The sequence below is a fragment of the Passer domesticus genome, chromosome 1, assembly GCF_036417665.1.
Source record: "Passer domesticus isolate bPasDom1 chromosome 1, bPasDom1.hap1, whole genome shotgun sequence".
NCBI lineage: Eukaryota > Metazoa > Chordata > Aves > Passeriformes > Passeridae > Passer > Passer domesticus.
The window spans coordinates 156,066,249-156,089,152 of record NC_087474.1 but is presented as its reverse complement, the minus strand read 5'-3'; the positions used below and the strand labels follow the sequence as shown (position 1 = coordinate 156,089,152).

General features: G+C 38.4%; 1 long non-coding RNA gene across 1 annotated transcript in view; it reads left to right on the top strand.

Moving 5' to 3' along the window:
* Positions 1-11,858: 11,858 nt before the first annotated feature.
* Positions 11,859-22,904, top strand: part of LOC135290167 (uncharacterized) — a 32,672-nt gene continuing 21,626 nt past the window's right edge. The window contains exon 1 of the long non-coding RNA XR_010352871.1: positions 11,859-12,102. This is a non-coding gene — a long non-coding RNA (uncharacterized LOC135290167). The remainder of the gene's footprint in view (positions 12,103-22,904) is intronic.

The following is a 22,904-nucleotide window of genomic DNA, read 5'->3' as shown; positions in this document are numbered from 1 at the left end:
CATCCACATCCATGAAGAATGATCTGGCATGTCTTAGAATGTGTCGAAAGCCAACAAAGACCCCCATGTGTCCCCAGACTAATTTCTGAGGCTTTCCACCAGAGAAGTGAAAGCTCCCCCTCCTCAGGGGAGGTACCTGGGCATTTCCACTGAGCCTGAACATATTTTAACCCATCAGACTTTGTGTTGCTTCCCCTGCCCCAATGGATCAAGACCATCAAACCAACAGACAGTCAAATTGCAGCAATCAAGACTTATAGCAAGATCCACAGGTGAGGATATGTTTTTATTCTTCAGGCACTTGATCAGTAGTCTCAGCCTTGGGAGCCCTGGATGTTTGTGTGGATTTTCCTAAATTGTGTCCTGAGTCATTCAGTGGAGGTGTCCAGATCTTTCTATCATCTATACAAGGAGTTGAAGCCCCAGCATTTCTAAAGCATTGGTTTAATCTAAAACAGTCTGAACTTGTATTTATGCATTCTTTTACAATATTTAATTTCCTTGAAAACTTAAGCAGCCACCTCAGACACCACCCTTTAGCCTTCAAATTAATAACAATCATATACTCTTTCAGATGAGCAGAGTTACAGTACCCTCAGAGCTCCACCTTCATTTTTCCTCTCTCAACACAGAGAAAAGATGCCTTATTATTATCCACTGAGGAGGAATGGAGCCCTGAAACATCCAGAGACAGAATATTAAGTAGATGACTGGGGACAGCTTGGTACAAATACTCACTCACAGTCAAGACAGATGAGTTGATAAAATACAGAAAATCACATGCTCAGTTTTCACAGTGGGACTACAATTTGCTGATACTTCTAGAGAGAGTTCTTGCTGCTTGGAGATATTTAAACAACTACTTGGTGTGAGGCATAACACAGCTTTGTTACCATACTGTGGCAGTAATTAGTTATCCTGTTTGTGCTTGTGTGGAGATGAAGGGATTGACACACTAATAGGTAATATTTATTCCTATATTTGTGCTGAAAAATTTCATGAAAGGAACATGAAAAATCAAATTACCACCTCTTGTGCTTGCTATTTGAGGATGTGGGTACGGCAGGAGATGGAGCAGCAGATAAATTCTTTCAAGAAAAACTATTTTGCTGATTTTGTTATGAAACAAAATGATGATTGTCATGATGATTTTGATTTCATCTTTGGACAAATCTTAAAAAAAATAAACCACAGCAAACAAAAATCAGTGAAAAACAGTCAGGGTTTCTTCTTTCTGTTTTTAATTTTATGTCTTGACAAATTCACTAGAAACAACATGGCACTGGAGTAAGTTCCTGCAGGGTGTAAACGTAAAGATATAAATGATGCATGTAATTTTTGATTTTTGCTCAATTCTGCATCCTCTTGAGTTTAATGATAGCAGAAGATTAAGACAGTTATCCTACTCAAGAAATCAGTAGATCTTTGGACTGCTAAATTCAGACCTCCTATATGCTGATATTTTGTCCTACCTAAAGAATCCCACAGAAACAAATGTGTGTGAGGTCACAGAATCACGGAAATTTTAAGGTTGGAAAGGATCTTAAAGATCCCTAAGTCCACCCATCAACCCAGCACTAGGATGATGTTCACCATTAAACCATGTCCTCAAATGCCTCACCTAAATGTTTTTTGAACACTTACAGGGATGATGACTCCATCACTTCCCTGGACAGTGTGCTGCAATGATTTACAGCCCTCTCCATTAAAAAAAATTAAAAAAGAATATTCCTAATATCTTATCTAAATCTACTGTGGTGAGATATTATTTCCAAAGTGACAGGGGCATTGCAAAAAAGAATGAGACCAAGGAGATGACCCAGTCCTTACTGACAGCCCTGGGATCACCACATGGAGGAACAGAGTTGTGGTCACAAAGGCCAAGCAGTGCTGATGTCCCTACAATTTCATACAAAATGTGCTCCTTTGCTTAATACTCATGCACAACGTGAGGGTTGTCTTGTAAAAGTTCCTCTTTCACCTAAACTTAGGTGCACAGAAGTTATTTCTGGGGAGCATTTGGAGCCTTCCAAACACAGCAGCTAGAGAAATCTTGGGTAAATGTGTAAATAAAGTTCCTGTGGAATTAAATGCTTCCAAATCTAGAGTAAAACTTCTGAAGGTAAAGTTCCACTTCACCTTTTGTGGAGAATCACCACCTCTTGTTTGCTTGGAATCTAACAATTGCATTTGGTGATTTGCAGAATTTTTGCTGAGAAGAGAGAAAAGGAAACAATTCCCTATTCATCTTTTCAGCGTCTGCTCACATTTAGACTATTTTCTTATTTATAAAACATTTGCCGTGCAGGTGAAAAAAATCAATTTGCAAACTGCATTTTCTGTTAGGATAAATAAATCCATAGGAATTACTAAAAATCCAGGGGCTTGGCATATTCCTAAGCTCCTAGGCCCAAGAACAGAATTCTGTTCATAGTTGCACTACCACCAAAGTGAGCTGAATAACCAAATCAGGATTCAGTCTGCTGTCATCTAAACCCTACCAACAAGACAGTGCAATCATGGGTTATTATTATGTGCTCAGTTAGAGTGATTATGTGTGGGACTGAGTCCAGTTGAACAGCCAAGGCCAGATTTTGTTTATTTGCCTGTAAAGCTTCTAGCACATTTCAGCCATGGCATAAAGAAGAACTATTACCATTTCATTAAAGAAGTCTGACAGTAAAAAATCCTGTGCAAATTGAAAGTGATATGATTGCTACAGCATTAGATTGTTCCAAAGTCCACAAATACATCTACAAAAAATAAGGAGAAAATAAAAGATAAGAGAAAGTCAATAGTGAAATGAACCTCAAATCCTCAAAGTACTTGTTTATAAACCCATGACATCCATACTTATTAAAACAAAGGAGGATGCTAAAAGTACAAAATTATGATGTGTCAGTTTATCTGGCAAACAGCTGCATGCTCTTTTCAAATTCCTTGCTACACACAGATTTCTGTGACTGAATCAAGAGCAAACAAAACCCATCAGGAGCACAAGCATATGAATCTATTAACAAATGAAGGATGTGTCTGGAGCAGTAAACAAGAGAACATATGTGTATTAAAACTGGTGAGCAAAAGTTCCTGGGAAAAGAAAAAAAGTGGAAGGAAGAAAAGCAAGTCAGCAAGTGATCTGATGTGCTGGGAGATATATAGATTAAAGGAAAGAAATATGCAAGCAATCTCATATTAATTTTAGCAGATTCTGTTTGAAATATATTTCTGCCCTCTCAGGAGAATGGCTGGAATTTCAAAGGTGTTTCAGTGATACTCTGGCTGAGGCACAGTTGGAAATATTGAACTGTGGAGTTGCTGATTGTACAATTGTATGTATTCCAACTTGTACTCCAAATAAACCCCCAAAAAACAACACCTCAATGGTCACCAACAAAATCCAAGCCCCAAAACTGATTATTGCCCTGCATTTTCATTTGACTCTGCTTCTCGAGTCCACCTATGTCTTTACCTATACTGGAAATTAGTTTAAGTGAAGGCTCTTTCTGCATAGTTGCTTTCTCCATTGAAGAAATCTCTGCATTTCTGGAATGCTGTGATTCCTGTCTATCTTTCCTGAGCAGTTGCTGGACTTGGATTAATTTTTGATTTTTAGTGGAAAGTTGCTAGCCATTGGTATGCCCTGTGAACCACAATTCATCCATTCTTCCATTTTATTTAGATTCATCTGGGAAAAAGTTCATTATATTACTCAAAAAGGCACCTGTTTCTTCCATTAGTGAATATGCAGTTAAAATTGGAAAATAATCCCTACAATCTCCCCATGCTCTTTCATACAAAGAAAGAATACATTTAGACAGAATTTGCCTGTGAAATCTGTTCAAATTTTCGTACCAGGTATAAAGTGTTAGGGAAGCCTGCTCATTCTTGAGGACAGAGCTTCCTAATCTTATGAACAGTGGTACTCAGAAAACTCTGTCAGAGGTGATGGGATATGACTTCTCTACAAACGTAAGTAACACACTGCCTGAAAGCAGTGAGATTTTTCAGTTAAAATAGGAAGTCTTTGGGGCATCTGCTGACTGAAGCTGGAACACTATTTTGCTGTAAGTACAGATGGCAATCTATCTAATTCATAGCTTAGAGAGAAAGGAATCAGCTAAACCAGATGAAATTTTTTAAAGACTTTCTGTTTTTCCCCTAAAGACAAATTTTCTTAGCATATCCTTAGAAATCACCTATCATTCTGAAAATGCCAATTCAACATTTAAATCACTTTTCATGTCATGCTTGCTTTAATTCTGTTGCATTTTCAGATGAAGTGTCTGAGACCACAGTTGCACAGTGCTGCTGGAGGCAAATAGGTAGGAAAAAGTTGCCCAGAGAAAGTTTGGATGCACCATCCCTGGAATTGTTCAAGACCAGGCTGGATGAGGGGCTCTGAGGAACCTGGTCTAGTGAAAGGTGTCCCTGTCCATGGCAGGAGGTTGGAACTAGGTGATCTTTGAGATCCATTCTAATCCAAACCATTCTATGATTTTATGGAACATGAAGCCTGCAGAAGTCCTGTGGAAGTGGAAGGTGTTGGTCAAGCACAGACAGGTTCTCTCTAATGTTTGTTGGACAGCAAACCCCTCAAGAAAAAAATATATAGATAATGGTGATGGAATTCACTCAGAAATTCAAACAATTTAGATGGCTACAGTATAGGAGTCTATACTGGAAAGACTTGTGAACATTTTTGCTAGTTACTGAGGATACATATCCTCTAGATGCTATGAGTGTTACCACAATGGTAATGAGGATGAATTTGGGGCATTATGAAGAACTTGAGTGCTTGACAAGGGGATTTCTTTAAACAAAATACATTTTAATACACCAGACTGAAAGATCAGTGTTGAGAAGTAAGACATTTATGCAATTCTACTGCACAAGTAAGTACAAGGCAAATTAGAACATGACAATGCTTCATTCTCAGACTAAAAAAAATAAAATTAATCTTTTATTGTGAAGCACAATAGGTGTTTTTCTCCTTCTTCCTTCTTTCCAACCAACATTTTTCAGTGATGCACAAGTTCAAAACTGCTCACAAGGTATTCTTCCTCCTCAAGCCCCTTGCTGAGGAGGCTTTTCCTACCACAGTACATTCATTTTCTGCATTTGTGTTGCAGACCTACCCAAGGTATGTATCATTCCTTCTCTGCACAGCAATTCTCCAACTGTTCCAAGGGAAAATCTTCTCCCTCATTCCAGCAGTTTCTGCAGCAGGCAGAGTACAGACCCCAGCAATATTGTGTCCTCCTTCCAGGCACTACCTTTCAATAGACTAATACGAGTAGTATTCATTCTACCAAATCACTTCATAGCAAATAAAATAGACCACTCACAATCTCTGTTGAAAAGGTCATTTGTGTTCTGGGATCTTCTAATACCTACACATTATTGAGCTACAGATCGTTTGGAAGGAGAAAATGCTTGTCCATAGATAGAGGGTCCCTTCTGGTTTTGAGAGCACTTATTCAAGAAATCCTGCCTACATAAAGTCAATCAAATCAAGATAAAGACAAATATTTTGCAGTGTGAATTTACAGTTACAGCATTTTCTTTTCAAATGTCTCTTCAATTCTCTACACTTCACTCCTCCCTGCTTACTGAAATATGAATATTAATACTTTTGTTCACATTTACCTGGCACATGTACAGCAGAAATCAATTTTCTACTTAGGGCAATTGTTCAGCAGGTATAAATGCTTCTCCATACTGCTTGTATCCATTTTCTGTTGGATTTTTTTTGTTTACAAATTGCAAACCAGTAGGAAAGTGTTACAACTTCAATCATAGTTAAATCTACAAAGTTCAAAAAAAGAGAAGGAAAAAAAAGAAAAAAAATTGAATTGCAATAACAGAAATCTGAATGTATGAAGTGCTAAGTGAAAAATTGGGTAGGATGTTGTGTGTCTGTGTGGAGAAATCAAACTGGTGTTCTATTAAGGCACTTTGTCACTTAAATGGCACAAGGTGATAGAAAGAGAAGGCATAAGCTGTACTTCTTCCAAGCAAAATAAATATTTTTCAGAGCTCAGTGAAGCCACAATGGTCACTGAAATTCTTACATGAGATTAATTTTCTTCAAGAATAACATGCTTCCATTTCAGCATAAGATGAGCAGTAAACAATACAACAGGTGGCTTAAAACAAAGAACACTTCTAGAACAGGGATCCAGTATGCTTCCTGTGAGAGCAGACAATATCACCCACCAAGAGAAGAAGCCTTTCTCTGCTATCAAAATGCTAAATTTGAATGCCAGCACTTGAGCTTGATTGTTTAAAATTTTCTGTCAGCATAACAGTCCAACTGCTGCTCCTTTTTCAGAATTGTACAGTAGTAATATTGGAAATCTTTGTCCTCTGACATCATTTCTTGGGCCAAAAAAATATATATATTCTGTGGTGCTTTCTTAGAAAACAGAAGGGGTGTCAACTCATTCAGACCTAAAGGTGGTGTCTTAAATCTCTAAATCTAAGATTTCCATTCCCCTTTCTTCCCAAGAGAGCATTCTGCTCTATAATCATCTTTTCAGGGAAACAGAATATTTGTCATGGAAGAGATAAAAAGTTTGAGATTAGTTCTTTCTGCAAACTTCAAGCAGATGTACTCTATTCTAGATAGCATGAGAAGTCAGCTAAGCCATGCAAAATAAGAGTTATGCATATGAGATTTTTGTCAGCATTTTCCATGATATTTGGTTAGAGGGAAGTCCAAGATAATTCTTTTCTATCTGTTTCCACTCCAGAATTAATTTCGAGTTCTTGTCTCTGAAATGGCCAGAACAATTCTTTTCAGAGGTGTCTAGTACATAATATACAGCTTTCCTACCCAACTTCAATTCATGTCCTGCAATTCATTTATATAATCCAGACTTGAACTACCTTACCTAGACCAATAGCACTTAATTCAAGATGTTCTTGCATTTGAAAGATGGATATCAATGTCTAATACAACACCTATTACTTTTAGATCTTCTGTTAGGTATGATAAAGTCTTTGACTGTTGCACGACGTGAGGATTAGGTTCAACATGGAGGTTACAAAACTAAAAGTAAAGGACACAGATCTATTAAAATAACCCCCACCATTCCCTCTTGTCCTAAAATATCCCATTAAGAATGAAAACACTGGTTCCAGCTACTCATTAACCTGTTTAATTTCCTAAGTAGAGGTTAGGGAAAAAAAAAAAAAAGCTTTAGTCAGAGAGAAAATTCCTGGTCATTCATCTAAATGTTTCTAATTGCAAAGCCTAGCTTGACCATTTAAATACAGACAAGCTGGAGTAATTTTTTTTTTTGTGTAAAAGGTACTTCCAGCTTTTGTGACTAAAAATAAATGATGAAACAATTTATCTCCCAGACTACAAAACACTTATTTATAAACTAATCCCAAAGGATAGTACATTAATACTAATGACTATGAAATTAATTGGTACTAGCTCAAATTGCTAGGAGAGGCCTACACTGAGGTATGTTATTATCAAATGTTTTGGCTTGTTTCCCTAATTTTAGAATTATTGTATGACCTATCTTCTGTATTTCATATGTTGAAGTAATATAGCTACAAATTAGTTGGCATTGGTAATAGAATAGCCTCTCATGGAGAGACTCATTACAACAGCATCCCACAGGTCTCTGATAGATACCCCTATTTGAAGAGCAATTATATAGCAAGGTAGAGAAAAAAATTCCCTTTTTCTTCTCTAGCATGACTGTGTGATAAGTTTCTGCACACATGGCTTCCTTTCCTTGACTTCCCTTTTTCTTGGTTCCCCCTGGGTCATAAGCCTTAGGAACATATAGTTGTTAATGAGATTTTGGAATTGCAGCCTGCTCTGGTTGAGGTGGCATTTGATGGTTACCACCCTCTTCTGGACCTCAGCTACTACCTACAGCCTTTTTAAACAGGCAAACAAAATAAATCCATTCTGCTTAGTAACTGAATTATAGAATCATGGAATGATTTGGGTTGGAAGGGATCTTAAAGATTAACTAGTTCCAACCCCCCTGTCATGGACAGCGACACCTGCCCACACTGGTGCACATGATGGTGCAGGCTGCTGACAGGATGCAGACATTGCTGACCAAAAAAGTCTTCAGTGGAGAGAATCGAAATACAGAAAAATTCAAATACTTATATTCCTTTGAATATTAACAACCTCATTGTCATTATTGTGTTCCAAAAGATAGGAAAACCCCAATTTGGGAATGCCCAGGTGCTAATAATGTATGTGTAATCTCTACATATATCTTAGGGATATATGGATGTATATTAATGCAGATGTATACAAATGTGGATAATTATGTAGGGAGAATTCATCGGTATGTGAAGCTGGGAACTGCTGGAGAAATTTGAGTAAGTATTGTGGTAAAAGGGAAAAGCATTGATGACTACTATAATCTGGTTTACCAGACTAAATTGAGAGAGGAGGAGGAAGATCAGAGCTTTGTTGGCACATCCATACACAGGATAAACTTCTGGAACCAGCTGTCTTGTTCCACAAGAGATGGGTTTGCAGTTTACCCATTATGCCATAGAAAAGCTAATTCTGGGATATGCTGAGGAAAGCAGACTAAATCTTCATTGTCACTGTCAGCCTGCCTCAAGAAACAATTGCCTTGACCAATACCACATTTTAGGAACAGCAGAGGAACATCCGGCACTGTCCTTAATGAAATTTAGGTTTTCTTCACGAATAAAAGCAAGAAGTGAACTCTGCTCTGCTTTTTATTAATTACTATTATTTACTGCTTGGCACAATACATAATAGGAAGCAAAGCATTTGCTTTGCTTAAATGAGTTCAGAATTGTATTATCTTGTGTGGTAAGAAAGAAAGCAGCACATTGAAAGTGTGTAATTAACTTGTACCATGAATGATGGGGTGGAAAACAAAGCCCAGTGTACAGCTAATGTGGTAGATGAAAATAATGTGCTCTCCTGCACAACATTCTGGAGGTGCACATTATCCCTACCATTCATTGCTTCCTGAGTCATGGTGTTATTTGGAAAATAATTTCAGCCAAAACAAAGACTGAGCCTAAATCAAATGCTTTTGTGCAGGAAAAAAACCCCCCAAACAAAAAAAACCTTGGTGGGAAGGAAAATAGTGCTGTCCCCACCCCCCTTCTTTGTCTAGCAGTGCAAAGAATGTCAAGGACCACAGCATAGCAAATAGCCCATCTGCAGCTGAACTGCTTGACAGTCCCAGGAGCCTCTTTGGAGCCATCAGCACAACTACCCTGGCTGCATCCTCCTGGTTTTCTGTAGTCCAGTCACTTCGTGTTAGCCATGTCACTCGTGGTGTGCAGCAGGTCAGACAAAGCATGATGCTTGGTGTCATGTGAAGGAGCTGGAGGAAAATGTTCTCTGAAAAGAGTGATGATTTTGTCCTGTCTTTAAGTATCTCAAACTAAAATATCCTTCCCATATATAGCCTTTTTTTTTCCCTGAGTATTCCTGTGGCTGTTGTCAACTCTGACTGTGAAGGAATCACTGCACTCATCTATTTAATGCACTTCTGGGACAGAGAGTGGCACACAAGAGGCAGCCACAGCACAGGAGCTGGAGAAGGAGCTCTGGGACAAGGACACCAGGGCATCTTTCTGCAGAAAACTTCCTGCAGAAGAATTCAAAATACCCTGTCATAAATAGTTTTTTTTTCCTTTTCTAGCCCTTTTCTTAAAGGGACTAACTCACTTTCTGCAGCATATTGGAATGGGAAAAACCAGACAGTTATATACACAGCCAAAATATTTGAAACTTTGAGACTTTCAGTTTGATAAGCACCTTCTGTCCTCACACGCCTTATCTCCACTTTGGTTAGCAGAGTCTGCTTTGCATGTGAAAGGTGACTACATAGAGATCAAAATGACCAAATTCATAATGTTTCTTATTAAAGCATGGTTCAAAAACCATTAAAAAGCAGTCAGAAAATATTCTTCAGGCACTGACAGGAATCTCCAGACTGTATGCAACCCGAAAGACCCACACCAGAAACAAAATGAAAAGCTACAACTTGTTTATCTCATTACCAAAATACTCCCTGGAGCTATCAAAGTACCAAATATAAACAACGAGAACTGGGCCATTCAAAATAAAAAAATAAAAAAACCAAAACAAAACAGCTAATTTATTAGGATACAAGACCAAGTAGGAGAGGAAAATAGGGATAATTCTCCTTTTTTCCTTTTTAATAAAAATGGCAGTAAGGTTGTAGCTGCCTCATCTGCTGTGAAAACACTTGAGGTGGAGCAGAGATAACCCTAAGCCAGTTCCTTCTCTCCATTTCTCACTCAACAACAATTTTTTGTCTTTGAGACCAGACATTCTTAGTATAAAACTGCTGGTACCATGCTATTATAAATAAAATCTGAGCCCCAAAAAGGAAAGGGTCTGTCCTTCCTGTAATATTAGATTTGTGCTATGGAAGACACTACTTTGATAAATAGAGGCAGTTCTGTGTTAAACTTCAACAGAAATGACAACTTGCACACTGAACCCTTATCAAAATACCCCTTCAGGTGAGGAACGAAAAAACCCAAAAGCCCAAACTAAAGCTAAAAAAAATAGTCTCTAAACTAAACAGCAGATTTTCACCCTTGATCCAGATTATGTCTACATTTTTCATTTTTAACAGCAAGTAGGAAAAAAAGTGAAAAAAACCAAACCAAAACAAACAAAAAAAACCAAAACAAACAAGATGAAGTCCAACACAGCCATCCTCATTAACAGTATGTGTCCATTTTCTGGGTGGAAAAGCTGGCTGTGTGGGCCCATACTTTTCCAGTCTTTTCATCTGAAATAGTCAAGGACTGACAGACTTTTCAGACCACAGCCAAGACATAGTGAGCAGCAGGACAATTTTTCTCTTAGCTTTCCAGGGAAACAATCCAGGGCTTTCCATCATCCTCCACCTCAGACTGTGGATCAAATAACCCTCAGAAAAGTCAATGCTTTTTTGTGTACTGGGGGGCTGGTTGAAGTGAAAGAGGCATTGTGCTCAGCCCATTCTTTATAACCACATATGGAGGGCAGCACACAGCTCTAATGCACGGCAGAAATACAGGAAAATGGATCCAGATTTCTTTTGCATGTTGTGACCTCAACCTGTATTCTGGATTTAAAGGATAGGCCTGAAAACCTCTACACAGACATGCTTTCTTTATACTAAGAAAATACTTGGTCCTTGCCACCTAGACTGAGTTTTTCAGCACCAATTTTTCCAAAGAATGAATTGTCTTCACACTGGAAATTTGGATTGCTGAGAGAAACTGAGTAGAATTAAAATTTGAGTCCATCTCTCTTTTTCCTTCTCACAGAAATGTATATTATCTATAAAAAGATCAGTGATCCAGACAGTTCATTCTCTCCCTTCTTCATTAAAAATTACTTAGAATAAGACAGTCTCAAAACCTCAAATGCAAAGAAACTTATTGCTTGTCAATCCTTATACATTAGAACAGATTTTAATCTCCAGACAAACAGTCCTCTGGCATTTTTAGATGCAAAATGGAGTGTGAGTTTAAGTAAAAAAAAAAGAGCCTTTGCCTGAAGGATTGCATTTGGTCTGCCTACTAATGCTACTTTGCATTTACTTCATTACCAGCAGGGCACAAATTGGGTCACAGGCTGTGTGTCTGTACAGCACGCTGCTGGCACCGTGGGTCTGGCTGCTTTGTTTTCCTCTCCATTGAGTCACACCTTTCCCTCTCCTCTCAGTAGCTGGGCAACCAAGCAAAAAACCTGCACAGAAAAGGAGCAGGATGGCAAAGCACACCCTTCCTAACTAGGGTTGAGTTGTTACCCATGTTTTCTCCAAGCCTTCTAAAGAATATTTGTCCAGACTAAAAGGCTGGCATTTTGTTTTGCCAAAAACTTGAATATCTAATCATATAACATGAGTTAGAAGAAATGCTGGTTTTGGGTCCTTCTTTAGCCACTGAAGGAGTGATTCCTTCAGAAAGATATTCTTCCCTTTGACTGTAAAAGGAACCTTATGTTCTTCACTTAAGTGAATATAATTAAACGTTTTTGGGAGAAACCTCTGGAGATCTTTAACACAACTCCTCCATCAGACAGAATGTCTGTCTCCAAAGGTAAGTTGATTTCTCACAATCTTTTCCAGACTGTCTTCCAAAAGCTCCAAAGATGGAGACACAGCATTTATCATTCTACTGAGGGAAAATGTTTTCCTCATTTCCAGTAAGAATTTAGTTTCTTGAAGGAAGCCTGCTATCTCTAATTCTCTAATCTTCCCTAATACTAGGAGTTTTGATCTGTCTTCTTTTAAAGTGTTTTTTTTTTCTTTTTTTTCTTTTTTTAAAATTTTTTTTGTTTTGTTTTGTTTTGGGTTGTTTTTGTAATGGTGGGGGCCCTTACAGCCACCTTTACCTTTCTCTTCTCGAGGCTGAGGAGAAATTCCATTTCCAGCTGAAATTCCATTTACCCCACCCTGACTTTGTATACAGTGCTCTGTAGACCCTGATCACCTTAGTGACTCTCCAGTGGATTGCCACTGGTTTAGTCACAAAATAAAGACAATAAGCAGCATGAGATCACCAAAGATATCAGCATTACTCAGCAACTCCCATATATGCAGGCAAGTTCAATGGTGCAAAGGGAAATCAGAATTTGCAGTTGTGCAGTTTCTTCCATTTCTAAGCCATAGCTCAGTACTGATCAAATTCTGTGAAAATCACTGCATTTAGAGTCACACTAGGGCAGCCTTGCCAACACTATCCACTTTATCCTCCAGAAAATTATGCCATAAAATGAACAAAATTATTCTTGCTAAAAACAAAATAAAATCCAATTAAAAAGTAGGCAACCTATTTTAGTAATATCTACAAAGTGCAACAGAGCTGGAAATCTCTAAACATTGACTTTTACATAAATCCTTTGTGCATATCTAATCTGATTTTTCACCATAGGTATGCCTGCACAACCAGTGAGTAGTAAGTTTGCAAGGCATGATAAGTCAGGAAAAATCTCTACATCTGGACAGGGATTTTCTAATTGCTCCTTAAGCAAGTCAGCAGAAGCCCCCTCAAAACATATGATGCAATATAGGTCAAGTATGGCCAAACAAACTCTTTTCTTTCCAGGCTTTAGTCTTGAAATCATGGTTATGCAAGCACATTTTACTTATCCATCCGGTTGCACTCTATTTAATAAACTTAAATGCATGAGAATGAGTCAATACAGGAAGAAATACAGGTTATGATAGTGAAGATTCAGTTAAGATGGATTCTAATTCCTCAGTAAAATCAAACAGTGGTTCATAATAGAAATAGAATCATTTATGAAGAAAAGAGCATTGCAAAAAGGGAAAGCTATATTATCCAGTTCTACATATTTTTATTTCTTATCTTGCTGAAGGACATTGTCTCATGTGTATGTTGTATATATTATTGCTCTAATTTGAAATAGAAGCATGTTGTCAACTCTTTAAAGTACTTTGGAAGGACAGTAATACCCAGTGATTTTTATTTCTTTAAATGTCTTGTGAGTAGTGATTCTCAGCATATTTTTTATTATTTTTCACACAAGAAAATAGTTTTGCATGTGGTTTTGAGCTAAAAAAAATGCAGACATGCACTGACATAGACATGCACGTGCGTAAAGACAAAGAACTGAATACATTGCATTCTTTCCCTCTCTTTTGGATTTCAGTGTCAACAAATAGAATCTCAATTATTAATATGCAGACAAATTTCCCTAAATTACACCTTTAACTATTTTTATGACAGTGCTGACAGTGTTATTACTGAGCAGAAGAGAACACCCTGCTGAACAGTATTTTCCTGCTTTTAGCACGAAAAAGAGGAAAAAGCTAGGGGAAAAAGAAGAGCTTTTATTTTTCTATATTTCTTTTGGTGATGTGCTTTTTATGCAAATATCTCATAGTTTTCTACAGTAATGGTACCATTAAATGCCTTGAGATTATTTGTAAGAGAAAAGCGTTACCTTGAGATTAAGACATAAAGTACTAACTGCATTTTTAGGAACAGAGAAGATTTCTCTGTAAAGAAGTTAATGTTCCAAAGAAAGCTTTGTTTATTTGAAAGGTTTTATGGTTGTGCTGTTTTCTTCACTTAGCACCTTAATTCTCACAAACCATACGGCTGTCCAGATGTTTAAAATAAAAAGCCCATTTGGGTATTATCAGAGATTACTGAGAAAAGATATACAGACATGATGTTTAGCCTTGCAACATAAATTCTCAGGGCATGTAGTACCCAATAAATGCCCTATACTAGATCTGATGAAACTGAACACATAAATCATAAAAAAATAGGGAAAGGTCTCATAATACTATTTACCTCTAGCCAGATGCTTTCTGAAAAGAATCTACTAGCCAGGGTGATAATCCTTTTCTATTTTCCTATTTATTTTTATTTCTTCTCACCAAGGCATTACTGGGAAATGTGCTTACCGGGGTGAATATGTTTCTGCCCAACCCAGATGCACTTTTCAGATGTTCTTGTTGCTTGTAATGCCTTGAGAATAGGGTTGCCTAACATCTAAAATACATACATTCTCCTTATTGCCTGAATCTTTCATCTCCTCTCCTCTGGGGTTGCCTAATATGCTCACCAAGCTATTATTGTTTTGCTTCAGATAGCTTGGCCCTCTTGCCGAGTTTCATTTGCTGTCACACAGTCACAAATTACAGCATTTACTTCACGCTACCTCCATTCCAAACCATCAGTTTGTGCTTGCTGAACTGGAGAACATGATGATGGATCAAGGCACATTTGTGCTAATCCATTGCAAGTTGATTCTCCAAAGAATGAAGCACTGTAGTAGTTTCTGGCATTTTCTTTCCATTTTAATTTGCTTATGCTGTTTTCTAGTAATAGTTTGCTATCCCTGGCTTTTTTCCTTTTCTTTTTTTTTTTTTATTTCACTTTTCTTCTTTGGCTTTTGACAGATGATAAAAAATAAGAAAAGAAAAAAAGGAGGAAAACAGATGGAAAAGTGTTTTTTGTTTTTTAGTTTTTTTTTTTTTTACCTTCATAAACAAACCTTTAAAGCAAGCCAGCTTTTCTGCAGGTGTAAATCACTCTGGCTCCATTGTGCACACCATTTCATGGCAGCTGAAGCTGTAATACAGTACTTGGAAAATGCCTGTGCTGTAGCTGTTGTCTAGACTTGAGTTTCAAATGGAGACATGTATCTCCTAAAGGACTCAGTTGCACCACATTATCTATATTCACTGACAAACTGCATCTTCTGTGTCAAATCCTTTAAAAAATATTTGCTTCTTCATGTATGAGAATTCAAGGCTAGAGTGGTCAATCAAGGGACATTACATCAAAATCAATTAGTATGTGTTCCAAGAATGGTTCAGTAGGAAAATTCTGAAGGAATGGGTTAGCATTTATATGATTCCTGAGTGAGTCAGGGTCTGGCTGTAGCTTCTGGATCTTCACAGGACAACAGGAGGGTGCTCCCTTCTTGAAGAATCCATTTTAACTTACCATTAGGAATATTCAGTCAAAGGATCATGGGTAAGTGTTGTGTCCTGCACCTGAGCAGAAATAACCAGCACAGGTTGGGCTGACCTGCAATAGTGCAGATCTGCTGAGAAGGACTTTGGAGTGTTGGTGGGTGACAGCTGACCATGAGCTGGCAGTGCTCTGGTGACTAGGAGGGCCAATGTAGCATTTATATTCTCTAGAAAAATCCCTTTGCTTAGGATTTTTCTTCTAGGAAGCTGAGAAGCCTCAGAGAAAAAAGAAAACAATTCATATTTAATTTCCTTTTCTTCTGTTTTGCTCATGTAGAATGTGTTTAGAGATTGTTTACCAACAAGTAATTGTTTCATTAGTTTCTAGTGTGAGTTATTTTAACTCATTAACCAATCAGTGCCAAACTGCATCGAGACTCTAGAAAGAGTCACAAATTTTCATCATTATCTTTTCAGCATTCTGTAAGTATCCTTGCTGTATTCTTATTATATTTTAGTATAGTATTCTTTAATATAATATAGTATCATAAAATAATAAAGTAACCTTCTGAAAACATAGAGTAAAATTCATCATTCCTTCCTTCATCAAAGCACCCCGCAAATACAATAGGCCAAGAGTATCCTGGGCTGCAGTGGGGACAGTGTGGCCAGCAGGTTCAGGGAGGTGCTCCTTTCCCAATACTTGGCCCTAATGAGGCCATTTTTAGACCTTAAAGATCATTGAGTTCCAGCCCCAGACACAGGAAGGGACACCTTCCACTAGAACGGGTTACTCAGAGCCCCATCCAACCAGACCTTGAAAAATTCCAGGGATGGGGAGGCCACAGTCCCTCTGGGTAACACGTTCCAGTGCCTCACCACCACTAACACAGTAAAGAATTTTGGTTTTACTATCTAATCTAAATCTACCCTCCTACAGCTCAAGGCCATTCTCCCTTTTCCTATCACCACATGCACTTGTGTACGTGCCCTTCAAGCCATTGAAAATTAAAGAGTTATTTACTTATCCAGAATCCCCTGTACTATCACATGTAACTTAGCTCTTTGTACTTGGCTTACAGTCCCTGAGGTCTCAGGAATGTAAAATGTGTAAGAGGGGACCATGTTTCTGCTGGCAGGGTGGGATTAATTTGGATTTGCTGGACTTCCCGTGTGGTTCTCTGGAGTCTTATTTTACTGAAGTATTTCCACTGGATTCTAAAGAAATATCTCACCAAGTTGAACTGATCATGAATTGCAAACATTGTTCTTAATGAATAACAATCTGTATTTTTCATTTAGTTATATATTTGGAGAGTATCCTTATTTTTTTAAACAAGTGTCAATAACTATAAATTCACCTACTGGACAATATAAAAATGAGAATTACTTATTAGAATAAATTTTGTTAATTGTAAGAGAGATTGATAAAAGGACGTTGTGAGTTATGATCTAAAAAGAAAAGTTAATGATTCTAGAGATGCAGAAGACAATAGAAATTATTTTATTTATTTTGAACAAGGTTCAAGTACATACACAAAAATAGCAGGATGTGTGGTTCAATTAGCAGACAAATTAGTTGCCTCTTCAAATCCGTCAGATAGTTTCACATGGGTTTGAGTTTGAAAAGAATCATTCCCATAATTGAACAAAAAAAAAAAAAAAAAAAACAAAAAAAAAAAAAAACCAAAAAGCAAATACTTCAAGAATCTTTAAAACTTCCTGAGTCTTTGAATGCTGTGTGATTGAAAGTGTGGTGGGTACTGAGTGCAGGACCCACCATGTACATCCAGGACACAACAGGCCAAATTCCAAATTTCTCTGCTTCTCTGCCCAAGATTCATCCTGTCATCAGAGGAAGGAGGATGACAACATCTCAGAAAGGCATTCAGACCACAGGAGACTTAAGCTGGCTTCTGTAAAGCCTTACCCACTTCTTGACTGAACAGAAATTATACCAGCAATAATAGCACAAATCTAGATTTGTCTGGTAACAAGATTTCAGTGAAATGATTTGGGGCCTCAGCATCTAAACCCTGCAGAGCTCATACAAAAAGCTGTGTCTTTGGGAGTATCATACGTCTGCCAAGTCATGAGTGGTCTGGGGATGATGAATAGGGAATTGTTTCTTTTTCTCTCTTCTCAGCAAAAATTCTGCAAATCACCAAATGCAATTGTTAGATTGCAAGCAAACAAGAGGTGGTGATTCTCCACAAAAGGCGAAATGGAACTTTACCTTCAGAAGTTTTACTCTAGATTTGGAGGCATTTAATTCCACAGGAACTTTATTTACACATTTACCCAAGATTTCTCTAGCTGCTCTAAGTTCCTAAGTTCAGCTTCACAGAGTACTTCTGTGCTGGTAGGGCTGTGATATTTTCTACCCAGGTCATTCTGCTTAATCAGGATCCTTCCTAGAAAAATGTGGTATATTAAAGATTCCCACAGAATGTCTCACAAGGCAAAAGTTTGGAATGGCATTCATTTCTTCTCTCTGCCTTGAGCCTTTCTTTATTTTATATAATAACTCTCCTATGAGGTGGGAGAGTGCAGTTTGATATTCAGCTTTATCTGTGCAGATTCATACCTACTTCTCTCATTTTTTGAATAAGCTACTTTAACTGTCCACATATAGAACAGAGAGGGAGAATGACTGAATTTGTGCATATTTCTCATTCTTTACTCCCCCCTGAGGATAGTAATCTACTAGATAGCAAAATAATTTGAGATTCATGAAACCCAGCAGAGCACAAGTAGCAGCATAAGTCTGTAGCCTAGTGATTAGGACCCCCTGGAGACCTAATTTACTCCTCCAACAATACGATTGAATGTAAAAAGTGTTACAGGATAAACCACAGAATATTCACTTTTTCATTCTAACCAAAATGTGCAGGTGTGATCTCCTTTCATAAGAATTATTTTTTGATCCAGCAATGCTATGTATGGAGGTGATTTAACAGAAATGGGGCCTAACATAATGTTTTGTAGCAATACATTCTGGTAGTTGCTAAAGCCACTTTTGCTCACACAGCTTTGTGCTTTTCAGTAGTGAAAGAACTGGTTCTGGACTTTACTCAAACCAGAAAGTTATGCCTGATCTTACCAAACACCTCAAAACAGCCATGTGGTTAAGGAGATTCCATTAGCTACTGAAGGTTCTAAGTTATGAAGATTTCCAAATAAAAACAGTGGCAGCTTCCTAAAGAAGTCTCCATTAAAAGTAAGTTCTCAACATTAACATATTTTGGGAAATTGAGCATTTCCCTTTCCAAGCAGTTAACTGGGGCAGCTGGCAGACACAACAGACAGTACAAAATACTGAAATATGGAGATCTCTATTCCTTGGCTAAGTGCATAATTTTGGCTTCTTTCTCTTCTAAAGCTCCTTATGTTATAAAGACTCCACATCTCCTCCAGCAAAGTTAATGGTGGCAAAAGTCCATTACTGATCTGAAGATTAGACTAAATGGCCTGCAGAGATCCTTTCAAACCCATATTCCTATGACTCTGTGAAACCCATTCCACTGCTTTGAGAAGCTTTGTCCTGAAACTCTGGCTTTTGTCCATAGCTCTCTCTGATGTGTTGCTCTAGAAGCGGCCTCCCCTGTGCTGAATAAATTAAAGGGATAACAGCATATGGGACTGAAGGTTATGCTACTGGTTTTACAGTCATGATGGTGGGAGGGGGTTGGAGGGGGATGATTGTTCACTTATGACCCACTATAACTTCTAAACACTTCTCTGTGTAATGGCTGCTCAAGCAGCTGGTCCCCATTCTGATTTTTTACAGCTGATTATGCCTGTGAAGTGTTTTTTTTTGCATGAGTCCCTAATGAATTTCAGCATAGTTTTTCCAACCGTATCTCCCGCGTCTCAGCATAATTTTGAATTCCAGTCTTGTTCTTGAACTTCTTGAAGCTTGTTGTCACCTGCAGATTTAATAAGTACACTTTGCATTCCATCATCTGGATCATTAGCAAAAGTATTGAAGAGCTCCAAAATGAAGGCAGACGCCTGTTGGATCCTGCCCAGCACTTCCCTCTGTTTTGACTATGAACCACTGACAAATAATCCCTGAGTACAGCTTCCAAATTGTCTTTCCACCTACTCTGTGGAATCATCTAGTCCAGATTTCTCAGGCTTATTTGTGGAAATAACCACTGAGCTTGCATCAGAAGTCTTACCAAAGTAAAAATATGACATAACCAGCTTCTGCTCAATCCACTAATAATTTTATAAAAGAAACAAAAAAAAAAGAAGTTGGTTTGATATATCTTCTTCATTACAAATGATTGCTTTCTGTGGCTCCCTGATATTTCCAAGGTTCTTGGAAAGAATTTGTTAGATTTTACAGCTCTTTTCCACTGCACAGATCACAGTCATAAACTATTACTTATAATTTCATATATTCTCTAACCAAATCAATGTTAGCTTTTTACAAATTTCAGTGAGTTAAATTTGTCTTAAAATTACATTGAAATACACATTACCTGCAAACTAATAATGCTTTAATCTTTTGTGGTGAGAAAGAGCCATTCAACATAAATATCTAGATTTATGAATGGAGATGCAAATCATATTTTGTATCTATGCACATGTAGTACCTCAAAGAAGTCTGCCTTTCAAAACTGCAAGTATCTTTCATTCATAGAGTCCATTGACTGGGAAAAAAAAAAAAAAAAGGGATTTGGATGTAAATGCACCATAGATGTTCATCTAAGGTGGTGAATAAATCCAGAGGAAGACACCACCACGGGCACAGTCTGAGAGAGTTAGGGCTGGAGAAACGAGAGCTACAGGGAGAACTTAGACCACCATCTAGAGCCCAGTGGGGGCCTCTGAGAAGGCTGGAGAAGGACTTTTCCTGAGGACTTGCAGTGACAGGACAAGGGAGAATGACCCTGAGCTGAAGGAAAGTAGGTTTAGATTAGGTATTGGACGGAAATTTATTGCTTTAACTAAACTATAAGGAGTTGTGAGGCCCTGACACAGGCGGCCCCGAGAAGTTGTAGGTGCCCCATCTCCAGGACTGTTCAACACTAAGCTGGATGAGGCTTTGAGCAACCTGATCTAGTGGAAGGTGTCCCTGCACATGGTGGGACATTTGAATTTTAAAGATTCCTTCCAACCCAAACCATTCTATGGTTCTGATTGTGGTGGGTTGACCTTGGCTGGATTACAGGTGTCCACCAAGCTGCTCTATCACCTCACTTTCCCTGCAGGACAGGAAAGAGAAAATAAGAATGGAAACAACTCACTGTTTCTGTTGTGACCCAGCCCTGAAGGCAAGGGTGACCCAGATTGTTGTTAATAACTCTCTTGCTGCAGATTAGAGCGAAACAGCACTGCATGATCGGTGTTTGTAAATACATATATATTTTTATATGGAGGGTTTATTCTAGAACAATTTGGTTAAAATGGAAAGCAGGTATGCAACCATTTTGGTTGTTATTATTAGTATCTATAGTAATATAGCAACACAAAAGCACAAAAATATCACTTAAGAAAATATATGAGGGAAAAGGAAGAAAGAGAAAGAAAGGATAAGAATAGAAAGTTAGCACCATGCATGAGCTTGAGGATTGATTGACTGAGGCTTATCACAATGAGACTTGATTGTTGTGTTGTGATGGTAATCCATTGGGGGTGGGGAAAGTCCATGAGACCAAGTCCAATCTGTTAATATAGGTTCAGGCTTGGTGGGATGGCCCAGGTACCACCCTGTTGGGGTGAGTGGGTGTGGGGAGAGGATAGCTTTTATTGCTGTCATGGAAGACCTCAGAAATGAGTCTTGGGGCACTTTGGGAGTCTTTGATGGTTTATGACTCCTTCTAGGGCATGTCAGTGTCTCCTGTCCATGAGTTATGCCCCATTAGAAGGGATGAACACCCTCAGGCCTACAAGTGAATGTGAATGTCCTGTGTGAAGTGACCTTCCTGGGGAGCAGGGGATGTGTAAGGGAGCATAATTGGTATGATGAAAAGCACTATCCCACGTCACAGGATCTGCCTCTTACCTGGCTCAAAGCTTGGACTGCAGCCTTCAGTGATGGGTGTTCTCCCTCTCCACCTTGTGTGGACCAGTGGCTTTATCACCAAACATCCAAAAACTCATCTCCCCCTCAGCAGGTGCAAACCTGACCTCAACAAATCTGCCTCCACAAAGGAGTATTCATTTTGAGTCATTAACCATTGACATTTCAGTCTCTCATAGCCTGGCATAAGTAGTTTACTAAAGCAAAGTTTGTGTGTACACAAGCAAGAGAAAAAACCCAATGTTTATTTTCTACTTCCCATCACCCACTTCCTGGGAAGCAGGAGTTCCTCAGGAAGCTGAACTTTGTAAATAATGACTTTTCCCCTTTCTTCCTCCTTTCCTTAGTTTTCAGTCTGAGCTGACATTCTGTGGTATGGAATATCCCTTAGGTTCATTTGGATCAGCTGGCTATGTCCCCCCAGGATCTTGCCCCACTCCACTGATGTGGGGTATATTGTAGACAGTGATGGTGCTGTGCCAGCTCTGGTTAGCAGGAGCCAAAACTCTGGGATGTTACCAACATCTTTGTAGCCAGAAATACCCAGCATAGAACTCTGGGGCCATGGGGAAATGAACTCCAGCTCAGCCAGACCCAGTACAATTACCTATGATATGACAGAAGAAACAGCTTCATGGTTATTTTAATACCTAATTATTCTGTTAACTGAGGCAGAATAGCATGAAGGAAGTGGGTATTCTTGTTTTTTTGCAGATAATTTTATCTAAGTTTGCATGCTAAGCTTTTAATACAGCCAGAGAAAACTAAGCTCTGAAACCCCCCCAGAAGGCTTTTTTCTTAGGACTCCAACTAGAAGTCTAAAGCCAGGCTATGTAATTAACCTGCATTGTTCCTTTCCTTCCATTGCCTGGCAATACCACACTGGCCTAGCCTCAATCAGCTGCCCATCACCTTCACTTCTTCACTTCTTTATACCTCTTAGGGTCCAGCCTTGATTTCACTAATGTATACAAAATTGAATAGATTATTGCCCAAATCCCTGATTCAATTTCCCTTTGCTTTATTGTTACTCCCACAAGCAGGATGAGGCGTAATAGTTCATCCAAACTTTCTTTTTTATCCGGATTTATACTGGGTCTTGCTTCTTCAGGGAAATCAGGACCTGGCAGGGCTTTCTGCACTGCAGTTATAGGTTAAACAAGCAGCAAGGCACGATCAAGTTTATAAACATTTCTAAACATAATTTCCCACTGTTCTTTGCTGCTGTTCATATGACATTCAGCAGTGAGGCTCTTCAGGGGATCCTCCTGGGATGCTCATTAGTGTTTCCTAATTGCTCCATGCAGAGGGAAATAACTGTACATGGCAGGACTCTGTTGTTACTTCAGCCTGTTTAACTCATGGGGTCTTAAGTTATGTGTCAAACCACAGAGAATGAACTAATGAGAGAA